Source organism: Copadichromis virginalis, linkage group LG9 (genome assembly GCF_057382275.1).
Source record: "Copadichromis virginalis isolate Kocher_CV1m ecotype Utaka linkage group LG9, C_Virginalis_male_GT1.1, whole genome shotgun sequence".
NCBI classification, from domain to species: domain Eukaryota; kingdom Metazoa; phylum Chordata; class Actinopteri; order Cichliformes; family Cichlidae; genus Copadichromis; species Copadichromis virginalis.
The window spans coordinates 35,836,254-35,854,941 of record NC_140626.1 but is presented as its reverse complement, the minus strand read 5'-3'; the positions used below and the strand labels follow the sequence as shown (position 1 = coordinate 35,854,941).

At 47.3% G+C, this 18,688-nt stretch overlaps 1 protein-coding gene across 3 annotated transcripts in view; it reads left to right on the top strand.

Annotated features, from left to right (window-relative positions):
* Positions 1-18,688, top strand: part of LOC146702427 (receptor-type tyrosine-protein phosphatase mu-like) — a 217,332-nt gene that overhangs the window by 304 nt on the left and 198,340 nt on the right. The gene's annotated exons all lie outside the window — the stretch shown is intronic.

The following is an 18,688-nucleotide window of genomic DNA, read 5'->3' as shown; positions in this document are numbered from 1 at the left end:
TCGGGGCTCCAGGACCCGGAGGAGCAGGAGGAGGAGGAACATGGGAGTTACCGTGTTGGCATCCAAGTTTCCAGCTAGGAAAACCTCCCCCTCCTTCTCCTCCTCCTCCTCTTCTTCTTCGTGGTTTTCTGTCCGAGTTTTCTGTCGGAACCAGAACCAGCTAAGTCGCTTTATTCTGTCACGTGACGGCAGTAGACCTCGGTAGAGTCCAGCTTTCTAACCGAAGTGCGTTCACATTCTGCCCGGTGTTGTTTTATGAACCCAAACTAACCGACTGATCGATCAGATGATCGGAAACATAATCGGCTCTGATGATGTCACAGTCCTGCTTCTCCAACAGTAGAATCTATCAATAGAACAGAGTAGAAACAGACACAAGAGCAGGCTGACTGCGTGTGAAGCAGGACAGGCTGAAGTCCGTCATTACACAAATAGATTTGTGATTGATGGTATTGATCTGATCGGCTGGACGCTCTGCTGCAGAACCCAGAGTAGAACCCACAATAGAACACAGCAGATGTTTGCAGTAGAATCAGTGAGGTCGCAGCACAGAGCTGAGATGAATCCCTTTGAATTCATGTGAAGTAGAACTCACGCAGCCACATTTGACCGTATTGATCATATTGATTATATTTGGAGTGTTTTCTCAGTGTTTTTCTGCAGGTGAAGAGTCACACAGTAGAATTAGTAGAAACCAGGATTGATTCTCCTCCCATACAAAAGTCTGTTTGAATTCTGACTCATTGAACAGTTGTGGGAATAAAAGTCACAGGTTTAAATATTGATCATATTTCTAATGCAGTGATCATGTTGCAGCAGAGTAGAATTGAAAATAGAGTCCAGTAGAAGCAGGACAGTAGAGGACAGTAGAACAGAGAATATGTGCCGCGGTGGGACTGTCTGATTTAAGGTCAGGCTGTTATTGATCGATTGCCCGTCTCTCAATAAAAACGACATGTTTGTGCGTTCGGTCCCGTTTCCTGATGTCGGCGTCGCTGCTCTGACTGTTGCATTCAAAGACTCGTTTGAACCAAAGCCCAGAGAAACAGCTCCATGAGAGCGCGTGTCGGCACGGCCACATCGATAAATCAATACCATGATTATTGATTAACAGTCTGGTTGTGTTCTCGAGGCTTTTCATGTCTCTGGTAACACCCAGGCTCTGCAGTGAGCCGCAGACATGTTGTGGATGTGTGTACTTGTACTGCAGTAGTACAGCCTGTGGATGTGAGGATGATGAAGGTGAGGTTGTTTTCAGTCAGCTGTTGTGCCTGTGCTCAGCTGATGGGGGCAACAGTGAGCAGACGGTCTCTCCTTTACTAAAGTTTACTTCTTCGTTTTTAAAAACAAAAGCTGTTCAGAGCAGATTTGATCGCCATGTCGACGCCTCTCCCCTCAACATCAGATCTGCACTCGGATTGGATTCAACACTGCGTCTTGGTCGCTTTTAAACGCTGCACCAAAAACTGGTCCACCCCAAGGATCGGGTCCCCCGACACAAACAGAGTAACATAGTGGTTCAAGGTTCAAGGTTCAAGGTTCTTTATTTGTCACATGCATAGTTATACAAGTATAACACACAGTGAAATGTAGCCGGACACGCTGCTCGACATGTGCAAAATAATTGGGGGGGGGGGTGTAGAGGAAAAACATTATATATATATATATACATATATATATATATATATACATATATATATATATATATATATATATATATACATACATACAGTGGGGCAAAAAAGTATTTAGTCAGCCACCGATTGTGCAAGTTCCCCCACTTAAAATGATGACAGAGGTCAGTAATTTGCACCAGAGGTACACTTCAACTGTGAGAGACAGAATGTGAAAAAAAAATCCATGAATCCACATGGTAGGATTTGTAAAGAATTTATTCGTAAATCAGGGTGGAAAATAAGTATTTGGTCACCTCAAACATGGAAAATCTCTGGCTCTCACAGACCTGTAACGTCTTCTGTAAGAAGCTTTTCTGTCCCCCACTCGTTACCTGTATGAATGGCACCTGTTTGAACTCATCATCTGTATAAAAGACACCTGTCCACAGCCTCAAACAGTCAGACTCCAAACTCCGCCATGGCCAAGACCAAAGAGCTTTCGAAGGACACCAGGAAAAGTATTGTAGACCTGCACCAGACTGGGAAGAGTGAATCTACAATAGGCAAGCAGCTTGGTGTGAAAAAATCAACTGTGGGAGCAATCATCAGAAAATGGAAGACATACAAGACCACTGATAATCTCCCTCGATCTGGGGCTCCACGCAAGATCTCATCCCGTGGGGTCAAAATGATCATGAGAACGGTGAGCAAAGATCCCAGAACCACACGGGGGCACCTGGTGAATGACCTGCAGAGAGCTGGGACCAAAGTAACAAAGGTCACCATCAGTAACACACTACAACGGCAGGGAATCAAATCCCGCAGTGCCAGACGTGTTCCGCTGCTGAAGCCAGTGCATGTCCAGGCCCGTCTGAAGTTTGCCAGAGAGCACATGGATGATACAGCAGAGGATTGGGAGAATGTCATGTGGTCAGATGAAACCAAAGTAGAACATTCTGGTATAAACTCAACTCGTCGTGTTTGGAGGAAGAAGAATACTGAGTTGCATCCCAAGAACACCATACCTACTGTGAAGCATGGGGGTGGAAACATCATGCTATGGGGCTGTTTTTCTGCCAAGGGGACAGGACGACTGATCCGTGTTAAGGACAGAATGAATGGGGCCATGTATCGTGAGATTTTGAGCCAAAACCTCCTTCCATCAGTGAGAACTTTGAAGATGAAACGAGGCTGGGTCTTCCAACATGACAATGATCCAAAACACACCGCCCGGGCAACAAAGGAGTGGCTCCGTAAGAAGCATTTGAAAGTCCTGGAGTGGCCTAGCCAGTCTCCAGACCTCAACCCCATAGAAAATCTGTGGCAGGAGTTGAAAGTCCGTGTTGCTCGGCGACAGCCCCAAAACATCACTGCTCTCGAGAAGATCTGCATGGAGGAATGGGCCAAAATACCAGCTACTGTGTGTGCAAACCTGGTAAAGACCTATAGTAAACGTTTGACCTCTGTTATTGCCAACAAAGGTTATGTTACAAAGTATTGAGTTGTATTTTTGTTATTGACCAAATACTTATTTTCCACCCTGATTTACGAATAAATTCTTTACAAATCCTACCATGTGAATTAATGGATTTTTTTTTCACATTCTGTCTCTCACAGTTGAAGTGTACCTCTGGTGCAAATTACTGACCTGTGTCATCATTTTAGGTGGGGGAACTTGCACAATCGGTGGCTGACTAAATACTTTTTTGCCCCACTGTATATATATATATATATATATATAGACATATAGTATATACACTGGGTGAATGTGCAGTAGTAGCAGCAAGCAGGTGAATTCTGTACATTAATATGAATAGATATCTGACTATTTTACAGGATAGACAATATAAACATATTTAAAATTAAAGGAATTGAAATGTACATTGTGCCTTGGTTTAGTGTCTGGAAGAGTCCTGTCTCAGTCAATTATAGATGATGTGAGAGGGCGGGTGTGTGTGTTTAGGGCACGGATGGCTTGGGGATAGAAGCTCCTCTTGAGTCTCTCTGTCCTTGCCCGGAAGATGCGGAACCTTCTACCAGATTGCAGAAGTTGGAACAGTTTGTTGCCAGGATGGGACGGGTCCTTCAGTATCTGTTCTGCTCTAGTCCGGCATCTCCTGGTGTAGGTGTCCTGAAGCGGGGAGAGAGCAATCCTGCAGCAGCGTTCTGCTGTACGGATCACTCTCTGGAGAGCTTTTTGGTCCTTCACACAGCTGTTCCCAAACCACGATGTCATGTTCTGTGTGAGGATGCTCTCCACAGCGCTGTTAAGTGCAGGAGGATTGGCAGGATTTATAATCGGGGAAACCAAACAACCTCTGGCGAAGAGGATGGTACAACACAGAAGAGCCACCTCGTCAGGCCAGGACTCTGCAGTCTGTTTACACCTACAGGCCAGTGGACACAGCGTGGGACACTTTCAAGGATGAGGATGTGAGGAACGCTGGTTTGAGGGTGGAGTCAAGGAGGCCATTTACGTGAAAAGGGAAAGACCATATCTGAATGGAGGAGGGGCCTAAGGGTCCATCTGTCACCATCTCACAATGCTGTGATTGCAGCCATTCCCACCTCTCTGTGAACAAGACTCATTGATCAGAGGTCTTTGATCATAAACTGACCTCACAGCCTGTGTGCAGTCAGTGCTGCTGCTGTTCATAAGACTGAAACCTGCAGTCAGCTGAAACCGAAGGAGTCACCTGTCGATGACTGATCCTCCCACTGAAGACGTCCAGGTGAACAGAACCAACGTTTTGGGGCGGTTCTTCTGCTGTCAGTGGGCGTGTCCATCAGTCCCATACTGTAACGCTCATCAGGAGTTCTTCAGGACAAAGAATCAAGTTCCAGCTGAATCAGCACGACTTTATATCTGATGTATAAATCCTTTTTAACAAGTCGCTGTGGGCGGTGCTGCTGTTTGACTGCTGTTGGGCAGCAGTGTGCGGATCCATCTTGTGGAGGTTTCATGAATGTTTCTAGAGCTTGTACAGCTCATTGATTCTCTGGTCTTTAATGGTCTAACTCTGGGATTTGGTTCCCATTACTGGGAAAAACCTGAGAAGTCTTCCCTGAGGGCAGACATGTTGCCTGTAGTTCTGCTGATGGCTCAGAAACATCTGGAGATGTCAGGAAGTGTTCACATCCTTCACTGCAGTAAAAGCAGCAGAACAACAACGAATAACGAACGATAACGCGGCGCCCAGAATCTCAGAGTTTAGGTTTCCGTGACTGCTGGATGGAAGCAGGTGGAGTCGGGGATGATCAGGACGGAAGTCCAGAAGAAGACTGTGGAGTCAGCTTCAGGAGTCAAACTGCAGGAGACCAGGAGCTTCTGTCTGCAGCCTGAGGGTGCGTTTGATTTCTCCTCCTGTCCGCCCCTCTCTGCTGCACATATGGACAGCTGCAGGGTGTGTGTGTGTGTGTGTGTGTGTGTGTGTGTGTGTGTGTGTGTGTGAATGAAACTCTCTGTGGTTTGAGTCTAAGATGGCCGCCATGCCCTGATAACGGCGGAGATGGAGCGCAGCTAATGAGCATGCCCGGTGGTTGGGTTCAGGTGGGAGTTTGTGTTGTTGTTTTTTGTTCTTTAGCATCCTGTTAATGAGCCTTTGTCCTGAGATTTCCAAATTAAAAGTCTCTGACTGCAAAGCAGCCTCCTGTGGCCTCCACTCTGATGATCTTTGAGTCTTTGAACCTTTTAAAAGCAGTACTTTTGTCCATTACGGGTAATTCACAGCAGTCTGTCCAGGTGCACTGTGGGTAATGTAGGCTGTGGTTCTCATGGAGTGAAAACATGTGGGAGTGAGTGTGGTGGAAGGTGCACAGAGACACCTGGACTCAGAGACGGGCTGTAATTAGAGAGCTACTGTTAACTCAGCAACACACACACACACACACACACACACACACACACACACACACACACACACTCCCGGTGTGTCCAGGTTCAGGACTGTCGCTGATTCAGGACTTTAGCCTTTCCTCCTGAGTGTGTGAGTTTCTGTGTGTGTTCAGATGAAGTCAGCTCTTTGTTCTGTCTCGTCAGGGTTTTAATGAAGCTCACAGATTAACCTCACACTGCGCACTCAGGTGTGTGTGTGTGTGTGTGTCGAGGGTCCTCAGTGAGTTAATTATCTCTCCTCACACCTCTGAGACCTTCACTTCCTTCCTCTTCTTCTTCTTTGTTTCTCAAAGGCAGCTCCGTCTGACCAATCACAGTCCGTCCTTCCTGTCATGTGATCAGCATTGACTGTGTGTCTGACGGTTTATTTGTATGTTTAAAAATCATGCAGTGGATTTCATTCTTGTGTTCAGGTTGGGTCATGTGATCACATGATCAGAGGAAACGACCTCTTAGTAATGTAAAAGTATGCAGCTAGCTCCGGTCACGATGTTACGATGCTGCGCTCACACCAACCGTCACGGCGCCATCAGCTGACCGTTTCTGTGAATGGTGGCTGTGTAACGCTACACATGCATCTTTGTATGCGATTGATCAAAGCCTGCTACGTTTGTTACAAAAGTACCTGATAGATTATCTGCTGTTTAACAGTAGCAGCTGTATAACAGGACCTGGTATATACAGTAAACAGAGACTGCAGCGTGTTGTGTGCTCTGCTGAGAAGGTGATTGGCTGCAGACTCCCATCTCTGCAGGACCTGTACGCCTCCAGGACACTGGGGCGTACAGCTCGGCTCACAGCTGACCGTTCTCACCCTGGACACAGTCTGTTTGACCTGCTCCCCTCAGGCAGGAGGCTCCGGTCCATTCGCACCAGAACCTCTCGCCATAAGAACAGTTTCTTCCCCTCTGCTGTCGGACACACGAACAATAACCACATGACTGTTCCCACCACTAACACATGACCCTACGCTGTGTTCACTGCATCATTCCATGTTTGGCACTGATCACCACCTGCACTCATGTATATATCATGTATATATCATGTATATATCTATCTACTTAGTACTTAAATTTTTATTCTTATTTTTATTTTCATGTCTATTTAAGCGTAATTTATGACAGTATGTTTGCACTGAAGCACCGCAGCAATTTCCTAATGTTGTAAGCCTGCTCAACATTTGGCAATAAAACCCTTTCTGATTCTGATTTTGAAATGTAAACAGTAGTAGCATAAAAGTATCTCGTGTACTTGAGTCAGATGTTCAGCGCTGATGAAGGGAAACTGTGTCTTCATGCAGAAACTGAAAAGTGCTCCAGACAGCAAGCCATGAGAAACCCCTAGTTCTGTGTGTGTGTGTGTGTGTGTGTGTGTGTGTGTGCGCTATCAGGGTGCTTCTTAAGCCAATTGAGGCTTTTAGCTGCTGTACAGTCACCTTTAATAGTGTTAGTGTAGTGAGCCGCTCAGTGACTGTGTGTGTGCGCTCTCTCAGATCTTCACCTCTGCACTGATTGAAATAATGAGCTGTGTGTGGCGATGGAGTTCCCTGAGCGATGAGGGCTGTGGCTCCGTGTTTGATGGTTCTACCTGAGCAGGTAAAAACCGAGCACGCCGTCACAACTGTCGGCTAACAGGCGACAACGCTCCAACCTTTCTGCAACTAAACGAGCGTCTCAGTTTGTGAGCCGGCAGCAGAAAAGCTTCTCTGAGCTCACAAAGATCAAACTGGGCACGTCTGATTACTAATCGATCGATCTGTGGATACCAGGAAGTACAAACCAGCTGCTTCCTCTGGAGGAAACTTTAGAGACGCAGCTTCTCCAGGTTTTCAGTTTTCACTTCAGGGTCGGGCGATTGGACAAATAAATCGCCCTCGTGTTTACAAGGGTGATTTCTTTCTTTATTTGCCCATGAGTACGTTTGCTCGTAATGATGGAGCTAATAGAAGCAGTCAACAGAAATAATAGTTGTAACTGCACCCTCTTTTATCTGCAAGAAAATGCCCCGTCCTCAGAGTGTCCTCAGTCCTGAGAGTACTTCAGTCCTTTGCTGTACGTCTGCACAAGCTTTGGTTACATTCTTAGGTTTACCTCTTTCATCCGGTTTAAAGCCAAAGAAATCCCAAATTAGTTCGTCCATGTTTGGCCTTTTTCTGTGTTGTAAACGCACAAATAGTCCAATGATTGCATGGCTCCACTCATAAAAAGTCATGCACGAATATATCGCCCATTGTTGACTATTGGACTTACGATTGTTGGTTGGAACATTTTTACGTATCGCCCAACCATACTGCACTGGAACAATTCAATCAGTCAGACTCGGCGCGTGTTTAAAGTTCGGTAAGTTTGTGATGTGTTTGATTGTATCTCCAGATTACAGTCAGAAATGCGGCGAAGTGAAAAAGCTTTTTAGTGAACTGTCTGCACGGTTGTTGATCATGTGAGTGCAGACAGGAGGCAAAGGTGTTCTGGCCTCTTCAGCCTCTGCCTGCTGCTTTGCAACCCGCCCAGCTCCCTGTCCTGTCCCTGAGCTGGCCGTCAGTGATTGGCTGTGAAGGACACGGAGGATGTGCAGAATGTTTTGTGCTGTTGTGTTGTGTCCTGTGCATTCCGCTCAGAGTTCGTGTTTTGTAATAAATAAATGAATCTGCTCCTCATCTCCCGCCTGCAGCTTCCTGTTTGTGTTCGAGTCTTTTAAAAAAATCTTTGTTGGCTTTAATCTCCCTGTAAATCCACATCTAAGTATCAGCGGCAGCAGAGGCACCACTTTTTGTGTGTTTGCGCTGGATTAAAGCTGCCCTGGCGGGCCAAGATGCCGCTGTGCCCCCCACTCCCCAGATTAACACGCCGCCTTCAGACGCTGTGTCTGCAAACCCAGCGGGGATTAAAGGAGCCGGATTAAAACTCTCTTTGTTTAATGTGTGAGATGAGATCAACGCTGCGGAGAAGGAGGCCGGTGTCAGCGCTAAGCTCTGTCTCCGAGATCCGCATCTTCTCCGGTCCCCGAACTCTCCGCAGGACAGCGAGGTCTCTAATGCTCGAGGCGCCGGTCGAGGTCACGTCACCAACACCAGCGGATAACGAGAAAGTGAAGATCCAGGAGAAAATCCTGTTTTCTGGAATCACAGACGTGAGGATGAAAAGGGAGGAGATAAAGGGAGTTTTGCCTGATGCACACACACAGACACACACACAGCGTGGGACAGAGTGAAGTTGAGGCCATGGTTTGCAGCTCAAACACACTCACATCTGAATTTAAGCAGCTTGAAGGCCAAACCACAAAACTGAAACGCTCCTCAAAGACCCCACCCCTCCCATGCTCTAATGTTACCTGTTTACCTAACATCTTGCCATGGTGACAGTAAACCCACTCACCCACAGCCTGTGAATCCTGGCTCAGATCACCATGTACCTGTAGGGTGGAGGCCCTGCGGTGATCCTGAGAAACCCCAACGATTAGACCACCAGCCGCGCTTTGGCGACAGTAGGAAGGAAGAACTCCCTCTTAACCCAAAGAAACCTCCAGCAGAACCAGGCTCAGGGAGGGGAGGGGCCTCTCGGCTTGTAAGCCAGATCAGGGTATTGATTTTATGAGTGACTTTTTCACATCTGGTTCTGGTTCTGGTTCCTGTTCCGGTTTCCCTGATTCAGACGTGTGTGGCGCCTGGAGGAGTCATGTGACCCTGCTGTCAGAGTGGGCGTTAGCTGCTTATGGGTGGGTTCAGCTTATAAAACTTCTCACAGCTCTCACAGGGAAACATGTCTGTGGGTCAGGCAGGCAGCAGAAGGCCACTGACGGAGCTGATGGAGCTGACGGGGGCGAGAACGTGTACCTACGTAAATAAGCGACAGGTGTTTGTTTAAGGAAAGCGTGGAGCTGATGGAGCTCAAAGTCCAGATACACCCGCTGTGAGCTGCACGCACTCCGGCCTCCTGCTCCGACTTGCTGTTTGTCAGATTAATGAAATTATTTCTACGACATCAGATTATAAAGAAGAGTCAGCATGTCTTCAGGAGATTACACACACACACACACACACTGCATGGAGAGAGGGTGTGTGTGTGTGTTTAATCCGTGTCCAGAGATGTCAGTCTGATTAGTGCTGTGCCCCAAATCCCTGATCATATTCACAGGATTATTGTTTGAAGACGATGTGTGTGTGTGTCCGTGTGTGTGTGTGTGTGTTAAGATGCTTCCTGCCTGCTCAGCGCGACTTTAAGCTCATCTGTTGGTGCTCACTGAGCGCGTGCAGACCCTCAGACTGACTGCTTGGTTTTTACAGCAAACAGAAAAAGATTCTAATAAATCAATAATTCTGTAACAACGATCGATGAGCGCCGCACTCTGACTGTCCTACCTGAGCCGCATTCAGGTGTAGCCGGAGCCATGGGACTCGTTTTTATATTTCATGTTTTCTGACAGCTGAATATGACATTCATATCTACACTCATAAGTAAGAACCCAACTCCTCCTTTAATACAAGTGTGTGTGTGTGTGTCTGTGTGTGCCGACGGTGAGATGAGAGGAAGGCAGAATAAATATTTTATTAAGATTTTAACGCTTTCTCTTTCTTATCATAATCATTATGTTAATGATCTGAAAGTGCTGCCAGCTAACAGATAGCACAGGCGCACACGCACACACAAACGCACACACACAGTTTCCTATAGTGCTGTTAAACCCTACAGTGACTTCAGGCCCAGTAGCTGCTTTAACCTAAATTACTACAGTAAATATTCATATGCAGCCTGTGTGTGTGTGTGTGTTTGTGTGTGCGTGCATGCGTGTGTGTGTGGGCTGGGTTGAATTGTTGGTTTTCCTAACTGAAGCGAGGTGAAGTATATCCAAAAGAAGAAAATCATAACATGAAGTGGTCGGAGCGTTTTGCTCCTCCAGTTTACCTGATGGTTGTTTGACGCTGATTTCACAGCGATGGCGGCGTCTGATTGGCTGAATATGTCCTGTGGCTTCACCATGCTTATAATGGTGCCAGTTTAATAGTAAATCTGAAACCTTTGGAGAAAAAGAGAACAACGGCCCTAAAGGAGCGTTTCAAAGATGGAGACAGGCGTTAGTCTATGACACACCTGCAGCCAAATGGGACACGCAGACGCCGTGTGGGGTTTGAAACTGGGACCTCGTTTCATGGCAGCACTAACCACTGCTCCACCACGCCATGACGGGGGTTATAAAGGCTCACTGTTACTTAGGGATGGGTATCGTTTAGGTTTTATCCGATACCAGTACCAAACCGGTACTTTTGAAACGGTGCCGGTGCTTAAACGGTGCTCAAACCGGTGCTTAAAGAATGGAGAACACAAAATTGGTCCAAAAACCTCTCATGTTCAGCTGTTTTTTTGTAAAAAGATAACAATGTTAGCCTTTTCTGCAGCTATGGGGCATATATGGCATCACTCTTGGCTGGAAGCAGTGCTTAAACAATGGGGAAAAAAACACAAACTTGGTCCGAAAACCTCTCATGTTTAACTGTTTCCCACTTTTTCTTTGGTCATTTTAGCCTTTTTGGCCAGGGTGAAAGGAGTACCTGCCATCAAACAAGAAGACAGCCGCATGTAACTACGACGGTGTTTGCTAGTTCACCTTACATGCATTAATGTAATAACGTGGTTAGCCTACTCAACGTAAATTACACACGAACAACATTAAGCTACTCACGCAGAGAAGAACGGCTGCTGCTGCATCATCATCCTCATCATTTCTGCTACACTGGCAGGGCTAGGGGCCAGGACTCTCCTCTTCGGGTCTTTGGGGGATGTTGCTAACTCCGGGTCCGATAACAGGCAACCCACCGCAGTAGATGTGCACGGTGTGAGGTCTCGCAGAAAGCTATCAAATACGGCGCATTTCTCGGCTTTTAAAAAAAACCCCGCTATGCGTCGCCAGGTGTTTCATCAGATTCGAGGTGTTACCTCCTTTGACAGTATCACAGTATCAGCTTAAAGCACTTGTTGCAGGCTGCTGAGTTTGCATCTTTTGCTGTGAAGTACAGCCAGAGTTTGACCGCTTCGCCTTGGGCATTTTTAATCTGTAGCTCTGCTCTAAAAGAACGTACGTACCTGGGCCCACCTACTACGCTCGCAAAGGTAAAATGATTGGCTAGAATCCAAAGTGTATCACAGCTCAGGGGAAAAAAAGCACCGAAATAAAGCACCGAAATGTGCGCTGCTTTTCAGTCTGGTTACTACCGTTTATGTCAGAACCGGTGCCATCATGGCACCGGATACCGGTACCCATCCTTACTGTTACTGCTCTGAGCAGGAAGCTAAGACCGGCAGCCGCTCAGATCCACATGGTTTTCACACAGTCAGTGAAGGCACCACAGGAAGATTTTGTGAAATCACTTTTAGCAAGGTGTCTTCGCTTGTGTCGTAAAGTTGGGCGCCGCTGGCAGGCGACAGCTGAGCCCGCCCGGCGTGAGCCGACCCGCTGCTGTCGGAAGCGTCTTTGTGCTGAGGACGAGTTTTTGGGTCAGAGCGAGCACCGGTGTCCTCGGGCGGCTTCAGACTCTTAATGTGCTACCAGACTCTGATTAATGATTGGCTGTATGTGTGTCAGAGCGTAACCGCAGGAAACCAAGACTCACCTCTGGGACCGGTCGAGGCTGAGCAAGGTTAAAGACATGCAGAGAGAGAGAGAGATTAGAGCTCTGTGATCGTCTTACTCGTTTGTAGGTGAAAGCGCTTTGATGTGACCTGATTCTTTGTTTCTGTGGGAAACCATCAAAGTTTTGGGGATTAAATGAATGTGTGTGTGTGTGTGTGTGTGTGTGTGTGTGTGTGTGTGTGTGTGTGTGTGTGTGTGTGTGTGTGTGTGTGTGTGTGTGTCAAGCAACCACAATCAGCACAAAAACAGGGACTAAAGAGGCAGAGCATGAAGTTCAAACAGAAGAAATATTCACAGCAGATATCGGCCGCAGGATGTCGGCGCGAGCAGCTGACCTGACGCTCTTCCCCTCGTCCTCCTCACCTTCCTCTTCCTGTGCCTGAGCCTCGTCATCAGTCCTGACAACGCAGCAAATATCACTTTGTAGTCAGAACAGCTTTTGGGAGCTTCCTTGTCTTTCTGACATGCAGGGCACGTGACACACACCATGAAGCTGCTTTACAGTAAAAAGTTAAGTGAAAAAAGTGAGATTCTTGTTTTTATTTTAGTCGTTAAGGACACACAGACGACTCCAGGGTTATTAGAAACGAGCCAAGGTGACACCTGCTCTGCGTGATGTCACATCGCAGACCAATAAACAGAAAACCTTCAGTTTCTTCTCCAAAACGAGGAAACCGAGTGAAACGCAGCCATCGTGAGCACTTCCTCACAGAACCAACGCGATGGGTCAGCTTTCGCTTCTCTGATGTCTGAAACAGAAGAGCGTCGTCTGCACATCCACACACTTTGACCTGAAGCAACAGCTAGCCTGAGGCTCCTCGACTCCTCTACAGTTACTGCAAACACTCATTTTCTTTAAATTTGTCACCAGCTGAAGGACGTGTCACCTCCTTCAAACCTGAGTGAGACGCTCAAATGTCCAAAACCTTCAAACACAGAGGAAGGACAGCGAATCAGCACCAACACTGCTGACAGCTTCTCTGACTGAATATACACCTGTAGCTCAGGTGGTAGAGCAGAACATCATCTGCTGATTGGATGGTCGGTGGTTCAATCTCTGGCTCCCCCGTTGCTCTCTGGTGCATCAGACCATGTAAGTGTTCATATATTTGGTGGTATAATGCAGGCTGTATATTTTGTGCATGTGCAGAGGATGAGAATAAAATGTTTTCAGAGTGTTATTAAATTCGCTGTGAGGGCAGTGAACAGCTCATTAGTCCAGCCTGTGTGTCGTTGTGAGTTTCATGAAATCAGAGTAATGAGCTCACAGCTTCATTTCTAAAAATGCTCTTTAGTCCTGATAATCAGTCTGAGGACAAACAAACGCTTCAGGAGTTCTTCGCTAACTCCTCCGTCTGCCTCTGATGCTGCACCAAACTATGAGCAGCAGAAAGAAAGGAGAGACAGGCTGACCCAGGATCAGCCTCACAGGTGGAGGCCCATGTCTGAGTGCCCCCCAGGCCTGCCTTGCAGCACAGTTACATTAAAGTCCCAGCGCCGTCAGGGAGCTGCAGGCACATCCAGGCGATGGAAGTGCCTGGTGGTAGTACTACTAGTAGTAGTAGTACGCAGTAGTAGTAGTAGTATAAAAAAGTAAGTAAGTAAATAAAATTTAAAAAATTTAAAAAGCGCTTTACAAAGAAACACGCTTTGTGTTTTATTTTTGTATTAATTTATTCTGTAGTTTATTTTTATTTTGTTTATTCGGTCGTCAAAGGAGCTTGCAAAGAAAAGCGTCTGGACTTCTTTAAGTTACTTGAAGACGTTTCACCTCTCATCCGAGAAGCTTCTTCAGTTCTGATGAGTTCGGATGAGAGGTGAAACGTCTTCAAGTAACTTAAAGAAGTCCAGACGCTTTTCTTTGCAAGCTCCTTTGACTACGATGACCTGGATGACTGAGAACCTTCACAGACATGTTTATTCAGTCACACTTAAACCAGCGTGAGGTCATCCATCAGTCGACCAATCACAGCAGCTCTCTGACTGCCGACACTGATGCGCTGTGTTGATGCGCCCGGCTGTGCGCTGCGTCCGTCCGTTGTGTGGTTCCTGGGGGACGAGACCTTTTCTGCCTCCGCCAGGCGGAACGATAACCCCCCCCCCCCCTCCCACCCCCCTGCTGAAGGCTGGAGATGACCTTCTGTGTGCTGGGGGGAGGAAGGGTGTGAGGATGGGGGCTGGTTCAGGCTGTGGTGTGCTCTTCGTGAGCTGGAGGTGCCATCCTCAGCATTTACTCACTCCTGTGGTTGTGAGCCGTTCTCCTTCATTTATTCGATGGATTGTTTGTGTGTCTGCTGCTGTGAGAGCAGCGCCCCCTGTCTGTGCGCTCCTGAACTACACACCTGATCCTGGAAGCCTGATATGAAAAACGTTAGTGTTTAATGGAACCGTTTCTCTCTGCTGCCCCTGCTGGCCATACAGAGACCCTGCGAGAGGCCCTACCTGTGAAGGTGCCCAGGATGACTAAAGCTGGGCATACATTCAGTCGCGTTATTCAGCTTCTGCTCAAACTGTACGATTGACTCGCAGGGGTTAGAAGGTCGTAGGTCACGATGCAGGGCCTCACACTATACGGCCCGATGCTCTGATGCGACCTGAGTGCTCACACTGTGCGTCCATAACAGAAAATCTGTCGCTCGCTCTCCCTCTCTGTCTTTCACTCACACAGACACACACCACCATCAACTTTGCTAAATTGCTAATGAAAAATCAGGCAGCTGTTATTGAGCAGCAATGTAAATCCAACTATTTTCATGGTTGTTGTGGTCGTGATGATTTTGTCAGGCCACATCGAAAAGGCTCGGATGAGCTTTCCAAAGTTCTACAAGTGCCTCCATCGCTTGTGTCCAGATCACACGCTGCCGTGCTGCTCCGTCTTTTCACCAACGTTTACGTGTTTGCGTGTGCGCAGTGTGAGTGGCTGCAGTGACACTCACAACGGTCATGTGGATTTCAAACAGGTTTGATTTTCCTACGACCAAGCAATTGATGATCGGGAGCTGGTCGTGAGGCGTTAATCGCTTCTCGTTACCCCGTGTATACTGCACGACGCACGATGAAGGCCAAACTCGGGCCGATCACCAAAACGGTCACACGACTGAAAAATCGGCTCAAAAAGGGCCAAAAATCGCAGAGTTTCTGCCCAGCAGAAGGAGACGCTTCGTCATGCTGTTTTATTTAATATGTGCTCTCAGAGTTTTAATTACAGACCACAGTTTTTACTAAGAGTTCGTTATTTCCTCTCTTTTACTCAAAGCGGTTTAAAAAAAAAAAGCCTTTATCTGTTCATCATGTTTCAAAGCTTCATTTTAAGCATCAGTGCCACCCACACTGAAAAAATGCAGATTTTTCACAGTGTCCAGCTTTTATTGTGAAAATGTTGTGAATCAGTGAGCTTTCACTTTGAGCTTTAGTTCAACTCAGTTCTTTTTTATTTCAAACATATACATTCACCAACGTTTCATAAAATCATTCCATGCAGTTGTTTGAAAAGGAGTAGGCAGAAGTATATACTTATTTAGCCCTACCCCTTCAGGTTTACATCCTCATCATCTAAATTTGAACAACAAAAACGTATACAACGCCTTCAACTTAGAACATAACATCACAAAAAAATTATTTTCTCATGTTGAACTAAACTATATTTAGATTTGCTAATTTGCAGAAGAAAATAAAGTTCAATTATACGTGTAAACACAGGAAGGCCTTTAGCCATGCTGCATTAGTGCTGATGCTCTGGCTACTTGTACACGTGGTGTAGTATTGGTACTGCTGTCAGGTGATGACCTAGTTTATTGGTCAGTGGCAAAAGGTGAGTTAGAGTTGGTGGGTGTGACCGAAAAGGTTCTCAGCGGTGTGCTGTGGGCTGATGATGATTTCAGTGGGTCACTCTGTGGAAACATGTCTGGTTCCACACACAGGGCTGCAGCACCAGCTCAGGTACAAGTGCATACTGATTGCATCATGCACCGGTGCTGTTACAGGGTGAAGGATAACCAGGACAGCTGAGGTCAGACAAGAGAGACAAAGACGTGAGGAAACACGGACCAATAAGGAATCCCTTCGTTCCTTCTTGGGATGCACTTTAATCTGGACCTTAATCTTCCATGTTTCTGGGTTATGAAATGTTCTAATCTGCTCTCTGGATTATCTGGATTTTTAACTGAAACCCTCGTTTGCACATGTCTCTGAGGCGACCCACAGCCTCAAAAGAAATCCACAAACACCAGAACAAAGCGCTGTCGGACACCCCAGGAGAACTCTGTCTGTCCGTCCTTCCACCTGCTTATTGCAGTGAAGCTTGTAGGTGACTGAGCTGCTGCCCAGCTGTCTCAGGGCGGAGCTCGGTCAGGTCACCTGCAGCCTTCAGATATGTAATCATTGCGCATTTGTGACGTTATCGCTCACATTTTAATACCTTGATTATTTTTCAGGCTCAGGGACACCTGAATGCTGCTTTGGTCCAGACGGACCCTCTCAGACTGGCTGCGAGATGAAGCAGGATCTTCTCTCAGTTTCATTGTGGTCCAGAAAGTCCAAAGTTCTGGATCAGTTTTTTGTGTTTGGAGTCCTTGTTGGTTTTGAGAGCATGTGTGAGAATTTGTGGCGAGTGTCACTAAGCAGAGACAGGTGGGCTGGGTGCTTCAGTTTTGTGCAGAGCGTTGGGCGGGCGTGGACGTGCCGCTGTGACTTGCTGTGACTCGCAGTGACTGGTGGTGACAGATCTGATGTAGTTCACAGAGGACATGAAGACTGAGTGACAGCAGCTGTCCTCTGGCTCCAGAGTGGACGGTATGACTGATGAGGAAAGACAGCGGACACACGGAAACACTCAACCCTCCGCTGGCCATCGCTGCGCACACACACACTCACTGCAGACCGTCGCAGTATTAATAATAATAATCACTACTGTGCAGTCTGAACTGAGGGACCTACAGTTCGGTGCTGAGGGTCCAACCCACGAGCTGGCAGAGCCTCGCTGAGCAGCAGGAAGTGGCAGTGATGGTTTCCTGTGTGTCAGTGTGTCATGTCACTGTGGAGGAACGTTGGCCCACTTTGGTGTGTAGTATTCATCACAGCTCTGTGAGCTCTGCAGTCTGGTTGCTCCTCCCCCTGCTGACAGCTGCTAGGAGCTGCTGCTGTGCTGTGTGGACAAACATCTCCACTCTGGTGGACCTTGGTCCAGGGGTCTGGTGGGATCAGGCAGCTTTGTCCTACAGACCTTCAAAAGCAGCAGTAGCCACATGTATGGCTGGTATTTCCTCTAATGGAGCCCGGCTGTGTTAGTAAAAAGGAAACGTGTCATAACCAGGATAAAGACGTGTTTATCTTGACTGATGAGTGAAATGGAGCAGGTTCACGTCAGCCTGTAGGAGTTTGAGGAGCCCCTGCAGACCCAAACACAACACACAGGTGGACCCTGGAGGAGTAACTCTGCCTGTCTGCATTTTCACTCTCACTGGAAAGTTCACGTCTCTTTGTGATTCGCCTTCCATGCATACGTGCTGACACATACAGAGGTTCTGCTTCCGGTTCCCTCTGGGTTTGTTCAGTAACCAGCGCCTGTTTGACTGGTGTGGCAGGGCCGCCACTTGACCTCTGACCTCTCTTGGCTGCTCGGTTGTCCGTGTGATCCTTCAGGAACCTACTTCAGGTCTGGATCAGTCCGAGTGTCAAGTCCAGCAGCTGCCCTCCTCCTCCTCTTCATCCTCGCCGGGAAGAGTTACAACCTGGAGGGAGGAAGAAATGCAGGAAGCAGAAGATGAAGGAAGCGGAACAGGGGGAGAATCTGTATGTGTGTGTGTGTTTTACAGAGTAATTATTAGTAATTAGCATATTATTCTAATACCGTCGTCATATAGACAGCCTCGAGTACAGCCAGATAGCAGTGATACACACACACACACACACACACACACACACACACACACACCCGTAGGCTTTGGGCTGACTGCTGCATTATTCATGTTTGGCCTGAGGCGAGTAAGCTCTTGTGCAAACGCTAATGCTGTTAGCGCCTGGTTACTGTTTCTGCTGGAGATCACAGTTTATGCACACACACACACACACACACACACACACACACACACACACACACACACACAGAGAGAGAGAGAACAGAATGCATGTGGAAGTCTTTAGAAAGTCTAAACACACATGGATCCTCACAGAAACACATGGAAACACACACACACACACTACAGTGGAGTGCATGGAGCTTTTTATCTGTGGAGGTATTTCACTGTGTGTGTGTGTGTGTGTGTGTGTGTGTGTGTGTGTGTGTGTATGTGTGTGTGTGTGTGTGTGTGCGCGCGTGTGCGCGTGTGTGTGTGCGCGTGTGTGTGTTGGGTGTGGTCTGTGTTTGTGTCTCTAATCAGAGTTCCTTTTAATAGACGTCAGTGCGCTGAGCTCATGTTCATGTGGGGAGCACGTCTCCTCCTCCTCATTTTACCTCCTTCCTCCTCTTTCTCGTGTCTGTCTTCGCCCGTCACACAGTCTGTTGTTTTTTTGCTGCCATCTTGTTTCAGCCTCACTGTCACTGTATACGTGTGTG